We start from the raw sequence: 14689 nt of genomic DNA on the forward strand, positions 1-14689 counted from the left end.
AGTGGCATTATAAAACAGGGGAAAGTATGGGCAAATTATAGAGAAACCACTTTCAATAGCTACCATCTCTGAAGCTCTGTTGCATTTGGTAATGACAGGGTGCTTGATGGTCATTCAGCCAACCATAATTCTACTATATTCATTTCAGCGGAACTCAACCCATGTTATGGCAGACTCAAGTGAACAGGCAATTTTAGGGAAGTTCACACTTATTGGTCAGCAATCTCATGTGCAGTTTAGAGAAATGGCATTCAAGCTTTCCTTCCACGTTGCATTATGATGTAATGCATATGACAAAGACCCCTTTCAAAAAGGTGTCATTTTTTAGCAGGAGGAAAGCAACTGTCCCTCTTCATCCCAGCATGGCATCATTTCTAGTGGCTGTTGCTGGTGTCTCTTCTGTATTTTTTTTGTTTAGATTGTGAGCCCTTTGGGGACAGGGAACAATTACACTGATTTATTTTTCTGTGTAAACTGCTCTGTGATAAACTGCTTTGTTGACATATAAATATTCATCATCATCACCATCACCGTCAAGATATTTTCAGAACTTTCCTTTGGCGTCCTTTGAAATTCCTGTGGCTATATTATTTTTCTGTGCAGAGCCTCCAAACTCTCTTCTGATTCAGGCAAAATTCAATGGCAACTGAATTACACAATGAACCGTCATAAAAATCAATTAATACATTCGAACAAGCAGAGTTAGTTAAAGGTGTGGGCGGGTTTTTTTGTTTTTTTTTGTGAATGGCACTTAACATTCTACTCTTGTTAGCCTTCATTATCTTGGCATTATTGCTTCCTGCTTGTTATTTTTGATCATTATGTCCAATATTCTGGCATCCTTTTAGTATTCCCTCCACTCACTTCCTTATGCTTAATTATGCACTGAGAAGCATAGGGGTGGGGGATAAGACGGCAGGAATGGGCACTCTGCAAGAGCTGACGCTTGTTTACTTCTTGGCAGTTTTTAGACCTCTTCATCTTGCCATTTGCTTCTTGAGTCTTCCTGTCTGATGTTGCTCACTTATTTCTGATGATCTCATCACATTCTTGTGAAAATGCCACTCGTCCTTCAGGGCTATATTTAGGGGCATACAAACCCTCCCATTCTACCTCATCCCTAATACTGTAGATGCAGTAAGAGGCTTTCCAACAGATTCCCTTTCCTTTTTATTTATTTTGCAAAAAAAAAAAAAAAAAAGGGCTTGATTTATCCCTGCAGTTGTTTTGTACCAGAAATCAATACAAAATATTCTGTATCATAGTTGCTTTGCAAGCCAAAATCACATTACATAGGCTTACTGCATCAGGGAAAGTGGAAAGAGCAATAAAGAGGACCTTAGGACACAGTTTATTTCATCTGAGAGGTGATATTGCCGAGATGGCAACCTGGTAAGCAGGGATATTTAAAATGATTTAACACATGAGATGATGTGCTCTGATAACTACAATCCATTTCCACATTCATGAAATAATTTTAAATATCATTTAAAAAACACACAAAAAATGTCACATGCTCTGTGCAGCTTTCTACATTATTGTTCGGAAGCAATCTGTGTCTGCACATAACTGCCACCTTCCCCAAAAAAGATATGCAACTAGTTGCAACCAAAACACCTGTCAGGAACAGCAAAAGGACTTTAGGGATTCATTTCTTCTATATTTACCAGAGACAGTAATTCTGTTGCTATTCCCTGATCGGTTCTTCCACCTTTTATAGCCTCCTTAATCATATCAAGGAGCCTGTAACATGTGTAGAACTGAAGTAATTGGGGATTATTTTTGGTTCATGAGCAATATTCATGTTCTCATTCCTCCCCCACACCTCGCCCACTTCCTTGAACTCCTCATGCTGTTGATCTTTGCCTGGCAGATCTGAGGTCAAATCACATCTCAGTCTGGGGCTGGCCTTGGCTGAGCTTATCTCCTTTGCTAGCTTTGGGTCTTGATGTTTGACCACTACAGTGGGACTAGCAGTGACCTGTTTCACAAGCATATTATAAAGGTGAATGATATCAAGGAACATTGTTATCCATTATGAACAAAGGAGATAAGACAGGCTATATATATGTGCCAGCCATTCATGTGTTCTTGGTGTCCTTATTCACAGTAACAATGAACTTTAATTCATTCACTTTAATTCATCTCCTGGTGAATAGCAACATTAAACTGTGTTCCTTAAGAACCTGATAGTATCCAGAAGGTTAGCCGCTAAGTGAGACAGAGGGATATGGACCCAGGACTCTTTGAACTGTAACCATGGCAATAAGCAGGTACAGTAGCAGTCAGGGATGTAAATGGGATCCGGATCAGGAACAGAGAGGTGTGAAAGCCTTAACTTCTCTATTGCTTTAGAACTCTCAACTTCCCAGAGTGGTAGGAAGTATTCTGGGAAGGGGTGTATTCAAATTTTGGGTGCAGAGTTTTACAAGATTGGTTTTCTTTTGAGGACAGAGTGCTAGAGATTTACCAGCCTAGTTACCAGACTTGAGCCTACAATTGATCGTAGAAGAGCAGCAAGAAAATAGTCAAGCAGTCCTAGCCTGTAAAGCAGCCTCAGGGCCTGATCCAGAGCCTGGCATGCTGGCTTACTAGCGGCATGCACTGTTGCAAATGCGCTGTAAGGCACGTTTGTGAACCTTGCCGCGGGCCAAGCACCGGAGCAAGCCCAGCGCAAGCACACATTGGCACGGTGTCTGTGCTGTGTCCCAGCGAAACACACATTGGCGCTGTGTCCGCAGTCCGCCACTCAGCAGCTTGCCTGAACTCACTAGCCAAGCAGTAGAGAGGTAAAGGGGTGTGAGGGGAGGTGGGGGAGGCTTTCCGGGGTAGGGAGGAGGCATAGCAGGGGGAGGGGGCAGGACCTGCAGAGTTCAGCTTCGCCAAATCCGAAGCCCTGTTTCAGGCCGCGTGGCCTGACACAGAACTCTTTGATTCTGCACCAGCTCAAGAGCCACTGCAGAATCGAATAGCCCCATTGCAGGGCTACTTTCTTTACCCAGGGGAAGGGGACAAAAGTCCCCTTCCCATGAGGAGCTGCTGCAGGCTGCCTGGTTTGCTTAGGATGCCGGAGCAGCCATTTTCAGCACCATGACAGCCCTGCGCTCTGGCAGCTCAGGATTGGGCTGTCAGGCTGTCAGTCCCTCCAAAAGCCAAAAGAAAACAGTTGGTTGCTTTTCTTGCTATGGACATTCACAGAAGGGAAGAGGGAGTGGCAGCAGGTCCTGGTCCCACCCTGTCTTCTCAACCACCTCTGTTGTCCCTCTGCATACGCCAACTATATGTGTATAGGTTTTGTAGTTGACATTGCTTTGGGATTGCCACTGGTATTTCAAATAAAAGAAATGTGAAGCAAATTTCAGGGTTTCTCCCAACGAGAGACATCTGAGAATGGTCAAGGGAAGGCAAACCAATTGTTCTGGTGATAACTGAAACTTCTCATGAGAGTTCTTCACATGCTGCTCCTTAATACGTATACAGAGCTTAGCATGCACAGTTTGTATTCCACCTCCAACTCCAGAATGCCCTCCTGCTGCCCTCTCCCACTACCTGTGCCACTCAACACTTTATTACTTACCTTTGCCAATAGCCAGGGGCTTAGATTCAGCACTGATGGACCAGTGTAGGCCTTCCTGCTGGCACTGCCTACACTAGAGTAGTTGAAAACTAGCTTTATGGCATGTTTGCGACACTCTAGGCCGGTGCAGTAGCTGTTGTGTCAGCACACTGTGCTGTTAGGATTGATTGCACTATTAATCATAAAAGACCCCAAATCCCTCTTTTAGCACTGACATTGAGCCTGCAAGTCCATACATATGATCAAGATTCCATGGGGTGAGCACCATTACTCTAAAGTATCTTCCTACCAAGTGATGAAATTTTATCAGTGATTTTCAACCTTTTTCGTCTCATGGCACACTGACTAGGTGCTAAAATTGTCAAGGCACACCAGCCGTTTTTGACAATTGACAAGGCATAACATGCTCTTGGTGAGGGGCTAACATCCCCCAATGTCCCTACTAGTAAATGGCCTTCCCCCAAACTCCTGCACCTGCAGATCATTCGCGGCACACCAGTGTGCCACGGCACAGTGCCTGAAAATGGCTGGAGTAGATACATGTCGATATATATGTGGTAGAATGTATGGTAAAACATTTGTGGGCTCTATGATTAGTCATATTACAAGCCAGAATCTCTTCCAATCATTATGTATGGCTTATCTCTTTACATATAAAGAGATTATATATTTTTGACTTGGTGGCTTTCTTGCAAACAAGTTATAGAAAAATAAAAATGCAAAGTAGTAGTAGTAGTAGTAGTAGTAGTAGTAGTAGTAGTAGTAGTAGTAGCAGCAGCTGTTGTTGTTGTTGTTGTTGTTGTTTTAATAGTAAAAAAAGACCATAAGTCCACAACAGTTGTCCAAAAATCACATGTTGTGACTTTGGTTGTTCCGTAGAAATCCTTTGGGAAAAGCTGTAATGTGTTTCTATATATCATTAAATCGACCCAGGGCACAAAATGCCATACACCTCAGGCTTCAAAGCAAACATTCCCCTCAGCACTTACTGAGCCAGTTGTTTATACGTTTTTCAGTGTTTATTTATTTATTTTAAATCCTACGAGTATAGCCCGGCGCTTTGTGAAATAATTCTTCTGACCGTAAATCCACAGATGCTTCTGTTCAATAAATTCAAGTTCAGAAACAATTACCTAAATTGAATTAAGGCTATTTCACACACACTTCTTTTTATTTCCTATTAGCAGGTTCATCCAAATTCTTAATCCAGTACTTTGTTTGTTTATTGGACGTGATACACAAAGGGAGCTGGATCATTATGCTCTTACCTGTTTTTCAATAGCAAGCTCAAAGCCATGTTTCAGTAATGATGTACTTTTAAACTCTCTTAAGAGCAGTGCTAAAATTATCTAAAAACCTTAAATGTGTCATTTATGTCTTCTTTAAATTACCCATAACCTATTACCCATGTTGCCTGAGGCTATAATGGTATAAAAAGCTGGGCTAAGTTTTTTTTTCTCATTGTTTTCTCAGTGAGCTTTTTTTTTTTTTCCTTCAGATTGCCATGGTGATGCTGCACTCTGGGATAAAATTCTCCAATTCATTCTGGGATATGTATATATAGTTCACTTGATGAGCATGATGAGTTAAGGATATTAATAAAGGCAGGTCATTTGCTATAACAAATATATTGAATGCCAGGAAAATTCACTGAGATGCAAACATACTCCTTCAGTCTTCAGAATATTAAAAAGGCAACTAACAGTTACTTCCTTGCTTCCTATATGCTGCTAGTGCTGGGAGAGTTTCTGTTTGTATAGCATGGCAGTGAACTAAGGGCAGGCTCATAATTTGCAGTTTGGCCAGGAATATGTATAGTTAAGTTTTTACATACTGAATATTCAGAACAAGAACCAGAACTTAATTTTGGGCAGGTTGGGGCTGCACACTCCTAAGGACCCAGACAGACTACCCCTGAAGGCTTCCAGTATCATTTTTGCTGTGGGGAGTGATGCACTTGTTGAGCATGTCATTCCATAGCTACTTTCCAAGTATGATTGATCTGAGGTTGAGAGAAGAAGAGCGAGCCTGTATGAGGCTTGCATCAACCCATCCTCTATCCCATACCCTTTCCCTGGCCAATCAGGTTGCTTCCAGAGACCCTGAGGACCATCTAGTACATTTCCAACTGAGGAATGCAGCACTATCACTTCCACCAGTGTTGAGGGACCACTGCCTGACCAGGTGGACCTCTGATGGGCATGGGCTTTCACCCATACCTGACTTGATTACTGCTTGACTCGGTAGTCAATGTGAGGAGTACTCAATGACTTGTGAGAGTTGAACCAAGGACTTTCTAGATCACAAATCAAACTGATCACCACTATTGTGATTGGGCTCACAAAAGACTTTTATGCAATAGTAGTTCTTGATGGAACCAGGCGGTTGTACTTGCTGCCACAAGAAACTTGTGCAGAAGATCATTGTTTCCATTTTACAGAATTCACTGATTTTGGAACTGTCAATTGTATAAGGTAGTATGCAGCCTTGTACAATGGGACTGAGGCCAAATAGGTTATGTGCTGACATTTCCGAGAATGGCCAGCAGACACTTGATGCAGCCTCACTGCTGAAACTAATAAGTCTGTTTCAGCAAAACAACAGAAACTTGGGGGACTTTAAAGACTAACCGATAACAATAGATCTTTGTTTTCTTTGTCACTAAAAGCAAGTCCCATTCCTGTATACTTCCATGGATTTGCCCTGCCCCACATTTCACTCCTCTAGAATTCTAGTTTAACTGAAATGTGCAGTTTGCTTCAGTTTTCATTTTCTTCACATTCTATGTAATGAATGCACCTGTGTGAAGTGATAAAACACTACAAAAACACAACCTGGATATGGGCATATGTAAGGCTATGCAAAATTCTTTCTTTCCTTTCTTTCTCAGACTGAGCTCAGCAGGCAAAAAACTCAACTTCTGGAGAAGCTGGAAGTGACATATTTAATGCCTAATAAGACATTGGGAGGCCTGGGGAAGCCCTCCAGGGCTTAGGCATTAAAAACCTCACTTCCGGTTTCTCTGTTAAACTAGAATTTGCATTTCTTTGCCTGCTGAAGTCAGTCTGAGCTCAGAAACCTCTCTGGAAACTGCTCCCCTCACCTCTGGAGGGTGTGTGTGCAGGGGTGCGCTCATTGGGGGGGCCCAGACCCAATCCGAGGATAACTGAATCTGCAGATATAGGATCCATGGATATGGGGGCCTCCCTGTACAATAAAAAAAATTCAAAGTCTTTCTGTATCCAATCACTGAGTATTCCCAACAGAAAAGCTTCTGGTTTCATTTGCAGATTTACCTTGAAGATTGGCTGTATCTTCTGGTGTATCAGAATCCAATGCAAAATTCTTTTTGTCTGGTGCTTCATCAATGCACAAATAACCAATGATGGTTTAGAGGGGAGAAAAGACAAACATTGAAATGAACTTAAGGATTCACAAACTGAAGCAAACTTGAGGATACTGTGCAAAATTCAAACATTAAAAAATGAATCGTTACACAATCAGACATGAAGTGAATCGTCTTCACTCCTGAACCCAAACAAGGTATTTTAGAACTTTAAAATCCAGGGTGAAATTTGGATGAAGAGAATTTTGGAAACATCTTTCAAAATAGATCTGGTCCTATAAACTACCTAGATAGAATACTGCCTGAGAAACACATGAAAGCAATTTTGAACATTTCCTAATGGAGCATGTTTATGAAGAATTCATAGATAGACTTCACTTTAAAGAACATTCTGGCTATTTACCAAGAAGTTGAAGGGGAAAGTGTGAAGTGAGGCAAGAGATTAAACAGTAACACTTCTAGCTTTCAGGGCTTTTTGCACTTCAGCCAGAACTGTTCTGTTTGGGCAGATCAGTCCCACAAGGGGGGCAGGATCAGCAGTGCTGGCACATGCCTTATCCCAGCACTTTTCAAACTCTCCAGGAGTTCAAGAACAGCTGGTAAGTGCTTGTGGTGGCAGGGACTGGGGGTATGTGCCCTGGTGGTGCCACAATGATTGTGATGCCACAGTCACCCAGAGGTTTGTCTCCCTACCGGGGTGGGGGGGTCAACAAGTCGTGGAGAGGGTCCAGGAGGCCTGCAGTCCCTTCTGTGGGTCTCCCCCAAGCGTCTTATCACTCTGATCTGCAGGTCAGAACACATTTCAGGTTAATCTGCAGATCATTTGAGGGAGATGCTCAGAGGGGACCTTCTCTGAGGCTTGTGGCCCCCCTAGTAGGGAGACAAGCCTCTGGGTGACCGTGGCGCCGCAATCGCTGTGGCACCACCAGGTACCCATTCCTGGGTCACTCCCATTAAGGGGGAATGGCTTGTTTTTTGTTGGTGCATTGTGACCTACTACTTTGAGCACCAGTGCCTTATCCCAGTGGTTCTTGAACTTTTCTGGTTCTTGAACTTTTCCGGCGATTTCCTGGGTCACTCCCATTAAGGGGGAATGGCTTGTTTTTTGTTGGTGCATTGTGACCTACTACTTTGAGCACCAGTGCCTTATCCCAGTGGTTCTTGAACTTTTCTGGTTCTTGAACTTTTCTGGCGATTTCCTGGGTCACTCCCATTAAGGGGGAATGGCTTGTTTTTTGTTGGTGCATTGTGACCTACTACTTTGAGCACCAGTGCCTTATCCCAGTGGTTCTTGAACTTTTCCGGCTCACGCCTCCCCTGATCCTTGTGGCCAATGGCCACGGCTCACCATTACAACATCTCACCTCAGTTACCCCCAAAATGGGGATGAAGGTGTTATAATTATACACTAGAAACAAACAAACAAAAAAAAAAAAACAGCTGCCAGCACTCTGAGGCTGCCAGCCCTCCGCACTTTGAGGCTGCAATCCTAACCACACCTACCTGAGAGTAAGCCCCATTGAACAAAATGGGACTTACTTCTGAGTACACCTGGTTAGGATCGTGCCCTGAGTTTGTTAGCAGCACACCTGGAGGGTTTGGGAAAGGAAGGGGGGAACTGATGAATTTGCTGGCAGAGGGGAAGACTTTGTTTTGTGTGTATCTGCTAATTGCAAACTGATGCAAATTGAAACCTAGAGACTGTTTGGCTGCAATCATAACCTCACTTTCCTGGGAGTAAGTCTCATTGAACACAATAGGACTTATTTTTATTTACTTGTTCGATTTATATTCCGTTTTTCTAATATTCGACTGAAAGGGCACCCAAATATTGAAATATTCTATTTCAAAGGGCACCCAAGGCGGCCTTTGAGTTGACCTAGCTAGGATTATGCCTTTTGTCTTACAATAGCAGCCAACAGAGTACCCGCCCCCCAAGGAGGCAGGAAGAAAAAGGGGATGGCTGAAAAGGAATGGGGATTTTTATTTTTAATCAATTTTTGGAGACAAAGCCATCAAGAGTGGTTTTTTTTCTTTTTTGAAGAGGGAGGAAAAAGAGAAAGGTGAGGATCCTTCGTTAAGCTGACACAGACCCCAAGCCTATGTATGTCTGCTCAGAAGTAAGTCCCATTTAAGTCAATGGGGCTTACTCCCAGGAAAGTGTGGAAAGGATTGTAGCCACACAGAGCAAGATTACAACTCACCCCAAAATAGATGGGGGCTGCTCACACACATACACCCCAGCAGATGCAGGTGCCACCCCATTCCCCCAGGCAAGATGGAGAAATGCAGGCTGGGGCATTTGGACACTCCGTCCACTAAGAGAAGGCTGGCTCCCTCCTTCGCTGAGCTGCTCTTCCCTCCCAGTTTGAAGCCTGCCAGGAGCGCGCCCGGTGCTGATGAGATGCAGCACCTCCGCTGCTGCCCAGCTGGCCTTTGCTCCCACCTCCCCCCACCATGTTTCACACACCCACCCCATGCTGCCGCACCCACCTCATTCACAGCCACAGAAAAGCTGAGCAGCTGTGCCCACCTCTCTCCCCCAGATGCCTCAGGACGTCCCTGGGAGCAAAACTTACTCTACCCTCCCAGTTTGAAGCCTGCCTGGAGCACACCCTGTGCTGATGAGATGCAGCACCTCCGCACTCTTCTCCTCTCCTCCAGCCTTGACCAATCCCAGGATGTCCAGGGTGAGGGGCACACTGGGAAATGTAGTCCTTGGGGCGAGGTTGCACATGGAGAGAGCTCCATGATGACATGAGACACCTCTGCCTGCCCAGCCAGCCTTCTCTCCCACCTCCCCCCACCATGTTTCACACTGCCCCACCCACCTCTTTCTCAGCCTCAGAAAAGCAGCAAATCAGGAGGCTGCACCTGCACCTGCACCTGCAGCTGAGCTGAGCTGAGCAGAGCAAAGCAGAGCAGCTGTGGCTACCTCTCTCCCCAGATGCCTCACGATGCCCCTGTCGGCTAGCCACACCTCCCTAGGGAGGCGGGACACACAGATTGAATACCTCAGCCTTATCCTATCCCCTTTCCCAGCCTGATCCATCAACACAAGCAATGCAGACCTGAGCCAACCATTTAGCAGGTGCAGATCTGAGTTGCCCTATTAAGCTGGTTGAGGTTTATCCCAGGGTAAATGGGCAAATGTCCCCTTACCCTGAAGAGGCCATCAGCATTATATATATTAAAAAAAAACCATAGGATGCAGTGTGGGCCACACTGGCCTTGCTGCATTGGCTCAGGAGAGGGTGGATAAGATTGGGCTGCATGAGTCATCCTCATCCTCTATAGGACTAGACTCAATGGGGTAAAATTATAAGGAAGTAAATTTAAGTTAGATATCAGGAAGAGTTTCCTAACTATAAAAACTGTCTGGCACTGGAACAGTCTGCCTTGTACTGTCTGTGGCCTCTCCCTCCCTGGGAGTTTTCAAGCTGAGGCCGGATGACCATCTGTCAGAGATGCTGTAGTAGTTGCCTGCAATGATTAGGGAACTGGACTAGACAATCTCCAAGATCCCTTCCAATTCTTACAGTCTATGAGTCAATGTTTCTACTTTTTTTCCTCCTCTACTACTTTTTTGCTCCTCTACTTTAAATCACAAGGCAGATAAGATAGTAATTTATACATTTAACCCAGCTTGAATATGGGGAAAATTGCTATTAAAGTTATGGGGAAGTGCAAATCCTAAACTGGAGGAAGGAGACATAACAGGCAGTAGACTGATCAACAAGAACCCGGCATACTTGGAACTGTCTAAACTAGATTCATGTAAATAGCTTCCTATCCAGTTTCTACTTAAACAGCAACCACAAAACTACAAGGAAGTACTGGGTTTCATAAATATGTTTCATGAAAGACCTCCCACTTTACTGAAAACCTTTAGAAGCGATTACACTGTTGAAGCATTCCCTTCATGCGTAGTTCAGAATTTACCTGCAGTCCAGGTAAATTCACTTGAGTGAGAAGCTAGTGTATGTGTCTGTCCTCCAACATGTGCAAGACTTCCACATGGAGGCACATATTGCAAGAGCTGATTTTTAGTTATCCTTCCTATTCCTTTGGGGGGAGGAGGAGAAAAATTGTATGATTTAAAACTTCATAGATCAGGGGCTCTGTTGATGGAGCAACTTTTAGGAATGTGGCAGAGATGGGACATGTGTGCCTCTGCCATGTGAAAGGATAGATCAGCCAGCTAATGTGCAGTTATATATTTAGTTTGGGTGATATTAGTAAGAAGGCAGACAGAATAAGAGAGTAGCCCTAATATTTCCTTCCTTCCTTCTGAACATAAGAACAGCCCCACTGGATCATCTAGTCTCATCTAGGCTCATCTAGTCCAGCTTCCTGTAACTCACAGCGGCCCACCAAATGCCCCAGGAAGCACACCAGACAACAGACACAACCTGCCTCCCGGTGCCCTCCCCTGCATCTGGCATTCTGACATAGATTTTTCTTCCAGAAACTCGTCCAATCCCCTTTTAAAGGCATCTAGGCCAGACCAACCACACGCTGAGTAAAGAAATATTTTCTTTTGTCTGTCCTAACTCTCCCAACACTCAATTTTAGTGGATGTCTCCTGGCTCCTTCCTTCCTTCTTTTTCATCCACTTCTTTGTATTTTTTTTAAGAAACAGTGTTTGCTTTTCTGTCTCTATAAACAAGGAGGCATGACTCAGCCAGTGCTAAACTCTTTTGAAATCTCATTGATTGTAATGAGTTAAGCTTATGACACCTATCTTAAAAAGGCTTACCTTTGGGTTGTGTCATGCCCAAGGTTTTGTCCAGTAGGATTCAGCTTCTTCAATAACTACTGATGTGTTTAATAGTACATAATCCCATAAGCAAACATAAGTGACTTAAACAATGACCCATTGTTGTAGATATCCAAATAAAAGCATGTACTTGGTATGAGAATTTTGTGTGCAGTGGACACTCCAGGATTCTTTAAATGGATATAGTTGAGTTCATGTAGTTTGCTATTAATGTGCAGAATTACCTCATGCTGGTATAAGGTTGCTTGGGGCCCTGGAGCAAAACCCTGCATTGGGGATCCAGAGTGCCCCACACCTAGACGGTGATGGTAATTCCATGCTACGGTTGCCTCCAGCATGGAAGGTTCAGGGGTTGACCTAGCCAGGTGAGCCCATTAATGGTGTGGACCCTTGGCCAGTGTCCAACCTTGTCAACCTCTGACACCACTAGGAAGTACACCCTATAAAATTAGGCTTGACATTTTGGCAGCACATTCTTGCACATTCTTGCACACAACATTGCACATTCTTGTTCCAATCTAACAGGAAGGAGTGTGCAAATCCTCTCCTCCTCCTTTTTAATTTCTTGGATGGTTTTCCTGAAAAAACAACTTCCAAATTCACCTCAAAATGTTGTTTTTAGATGGGAATTTGATGGAAGCACACATCTCCTTGTGCGTTTGGTAGGCATTTTGTGATGCTGTGTAGAGTGTTTACCACCACTTCAACACTGATTCCAGCAGTGGTAGGGCCCTAAAAGATTGACATTGGTCTCTGAGAGCACAATCTGGAGTGCTCAATAGACTGAGGAGTGTTGCAAACATGCCAGAAGACACATCTGCGCCTTGAGTTGGGGAGACCGGTGAAAGGAGCAAGCCCCAGTGGAGGGAAGTTTGCACTGGGGGAGGGCCATCAGCACAGAGATTTGGGTAGGGTGGGGGAGTGTGTTTTGGGGGTGGGCATTTTGGGGGCATTCCAGAGCAGGTGAGGGCAGGCAGCAGGTGGGCCAGTAGGTGGCCAGGACCAGGAAGGGGTGAGACTGGCCTCCGGCACTTAGGCTGGATCCTAACCCCCTTCCCAAGCTGCCCAGCCTAACTCTGTACCGCTCAGATCTGTGCAAACAATTTTTAGGTGGCACAGATCTGAGTAACCACATTGGGTGGCTTGGGCAGTGCTTGGGGTAAGGAGGAAAATATCCCCTTGTCCCGAATTGCGCCCCAGTCACCTCCAACCCTGCTTTGGATACAGCATAGGCCAGTTGGCCGGCCTGTTCCAGCACAGGTTAGGATTTGGCTGTCAGTCATCAGTTCTCACATGTCTCAAAGCTAGCTCTTTAGAACAAATAGAATTGCCTGGGATGCTGCATTAATTCCCTACTTCCTTCATCTTTATTCTTTGGATGGTCAAATTGCATTTAGAGTTGAAAGGCATAGCGTACGCCTCTGCTATGAACATGTTTATTTTAAAACAGTCCCATTTTTTTTTTCTCCTTGAGTATTTTAATTGCTTTCTGTGTCACAAAGCAAGTGACTTAAAAAAAATTTAAATTACATTACCACATTGTCCAACAGATTCAGCTGCTTTTCATCTATTTGCTTATCATGCTTATATGCGAGAGACATCCATGAAATTCTACCTTTGCCTGTTGAGTGTAGCAAATATGGAGCCCTCCCATGCTGTCAAGTAAACTGAGCTGAGACATTGTATTGGAGCTGACACATCCTTGTACTGTGAAATTCCAATTTTCTAGTATTCATCTGTGTCTGCACAATATAGCATATGAAAATGTCCTCATTTACTATAATAAAACTAATAAATCTTTTTATGGCCTTATTTTTTTTAAGAGACAAAATTGTTTGCACATATTTTATTGAGCAGCCCAAGGTATGAAGCCCATACTGTTTTGAAATAAGTCACCTGAATGCAAGATTGATGGAAGATGGTTTCTAGGTTGCACTAGGGCCCCAACATCTTGCAATTTCCTAGATCAGCCATTAATAACCACTGTGCCATGCCACACTGGTGTGCCATGGATGGTCTGCAGGTGTGCCATGGGAGTCTGGGGGATTTGTTAGTACAGGGGTGCTCACACTTTTTTGGCTTGAGAGCTACTTTGAAACCCAGCAAGGCCCGGAGATCTACAAGAGTTTTTTACAATGTTCGCACCATCATAACATATAACATCATAACATAACATAACATATAACGTACAATGTATGTTGGTGTACCTTGCATAACCGCATGAGCCAATATTGCACAACACAACATAATTAACTATAAACATTTTTTGTAATTACTTGAATTTACTTTGATGACTTGCACTGAAGTGAATCAGCCAAGGATGCATAGCTGCTGACAGCCAGCTTCAAGCACACTTCCAAATGTTCATCAGTCATGGTGGAACGGTACTTGGACTTAAAGATCTTCATGTAGGAAAAGGCTGACTCACATAAATAAGTGGAGCCCTTCCTGCCTCAGGTGCTCTTATATCCCTGAGGGCCCTATTGCCTTCAAGTGGCTGCAGTGTGCAGCACACTCTGCTGGATGCCCGGGCCTTACCCTTAAAGGGGCCACTGCTGACACCACATCTACCTCCTCACCAGATCTTCCTCGATTCCAATATAAGTGGGGGGGGGGAGCAGATCTCTATACAGACCAGTGCAAAAACAAGGGAGAGGTGTGGGGGAGGGAAGATCTCTATATAGACATCACAGCAAGACCAGTGCAAAACCCCTTGCACATAGAACCAACAGATGGAAAGGATGCGTGGACAGGAGAGAAGCCTGCCAGCGGCTCCTCTCCAGGTCTACTCATGAGTCACCCCCAGTAGAGTCAACGGGGCTTACTCCCAGGGATGTGTGGATGGGAGAGAAGCCTGCCAGCAGCTCCTCTCCAGGACTACTCACGAGTCAGCCCCAGTAGCATCAACGGGGCTCATTCCCAGGGATGCGTGGACAGGAGCTCACTCCCAGGGCTGGGCTCACTCCCAGGGATGCTTCACTCCCAG

This window comes from Tiliqua scincoides, chromosome 3, assembly GCF_035046505.1.
Source record: "Tiliqua scincoides isolate rTilSci1 chromosome 3, rTilSci1.hap2, whole genome shotgun sequence".
NCBI classification, from domain to species: Eukaryota; Metazoa; Chordata; class Lepidosauria; order Squamata; family Scincidae; genus Tiliqua; species Tiliqua scincoides.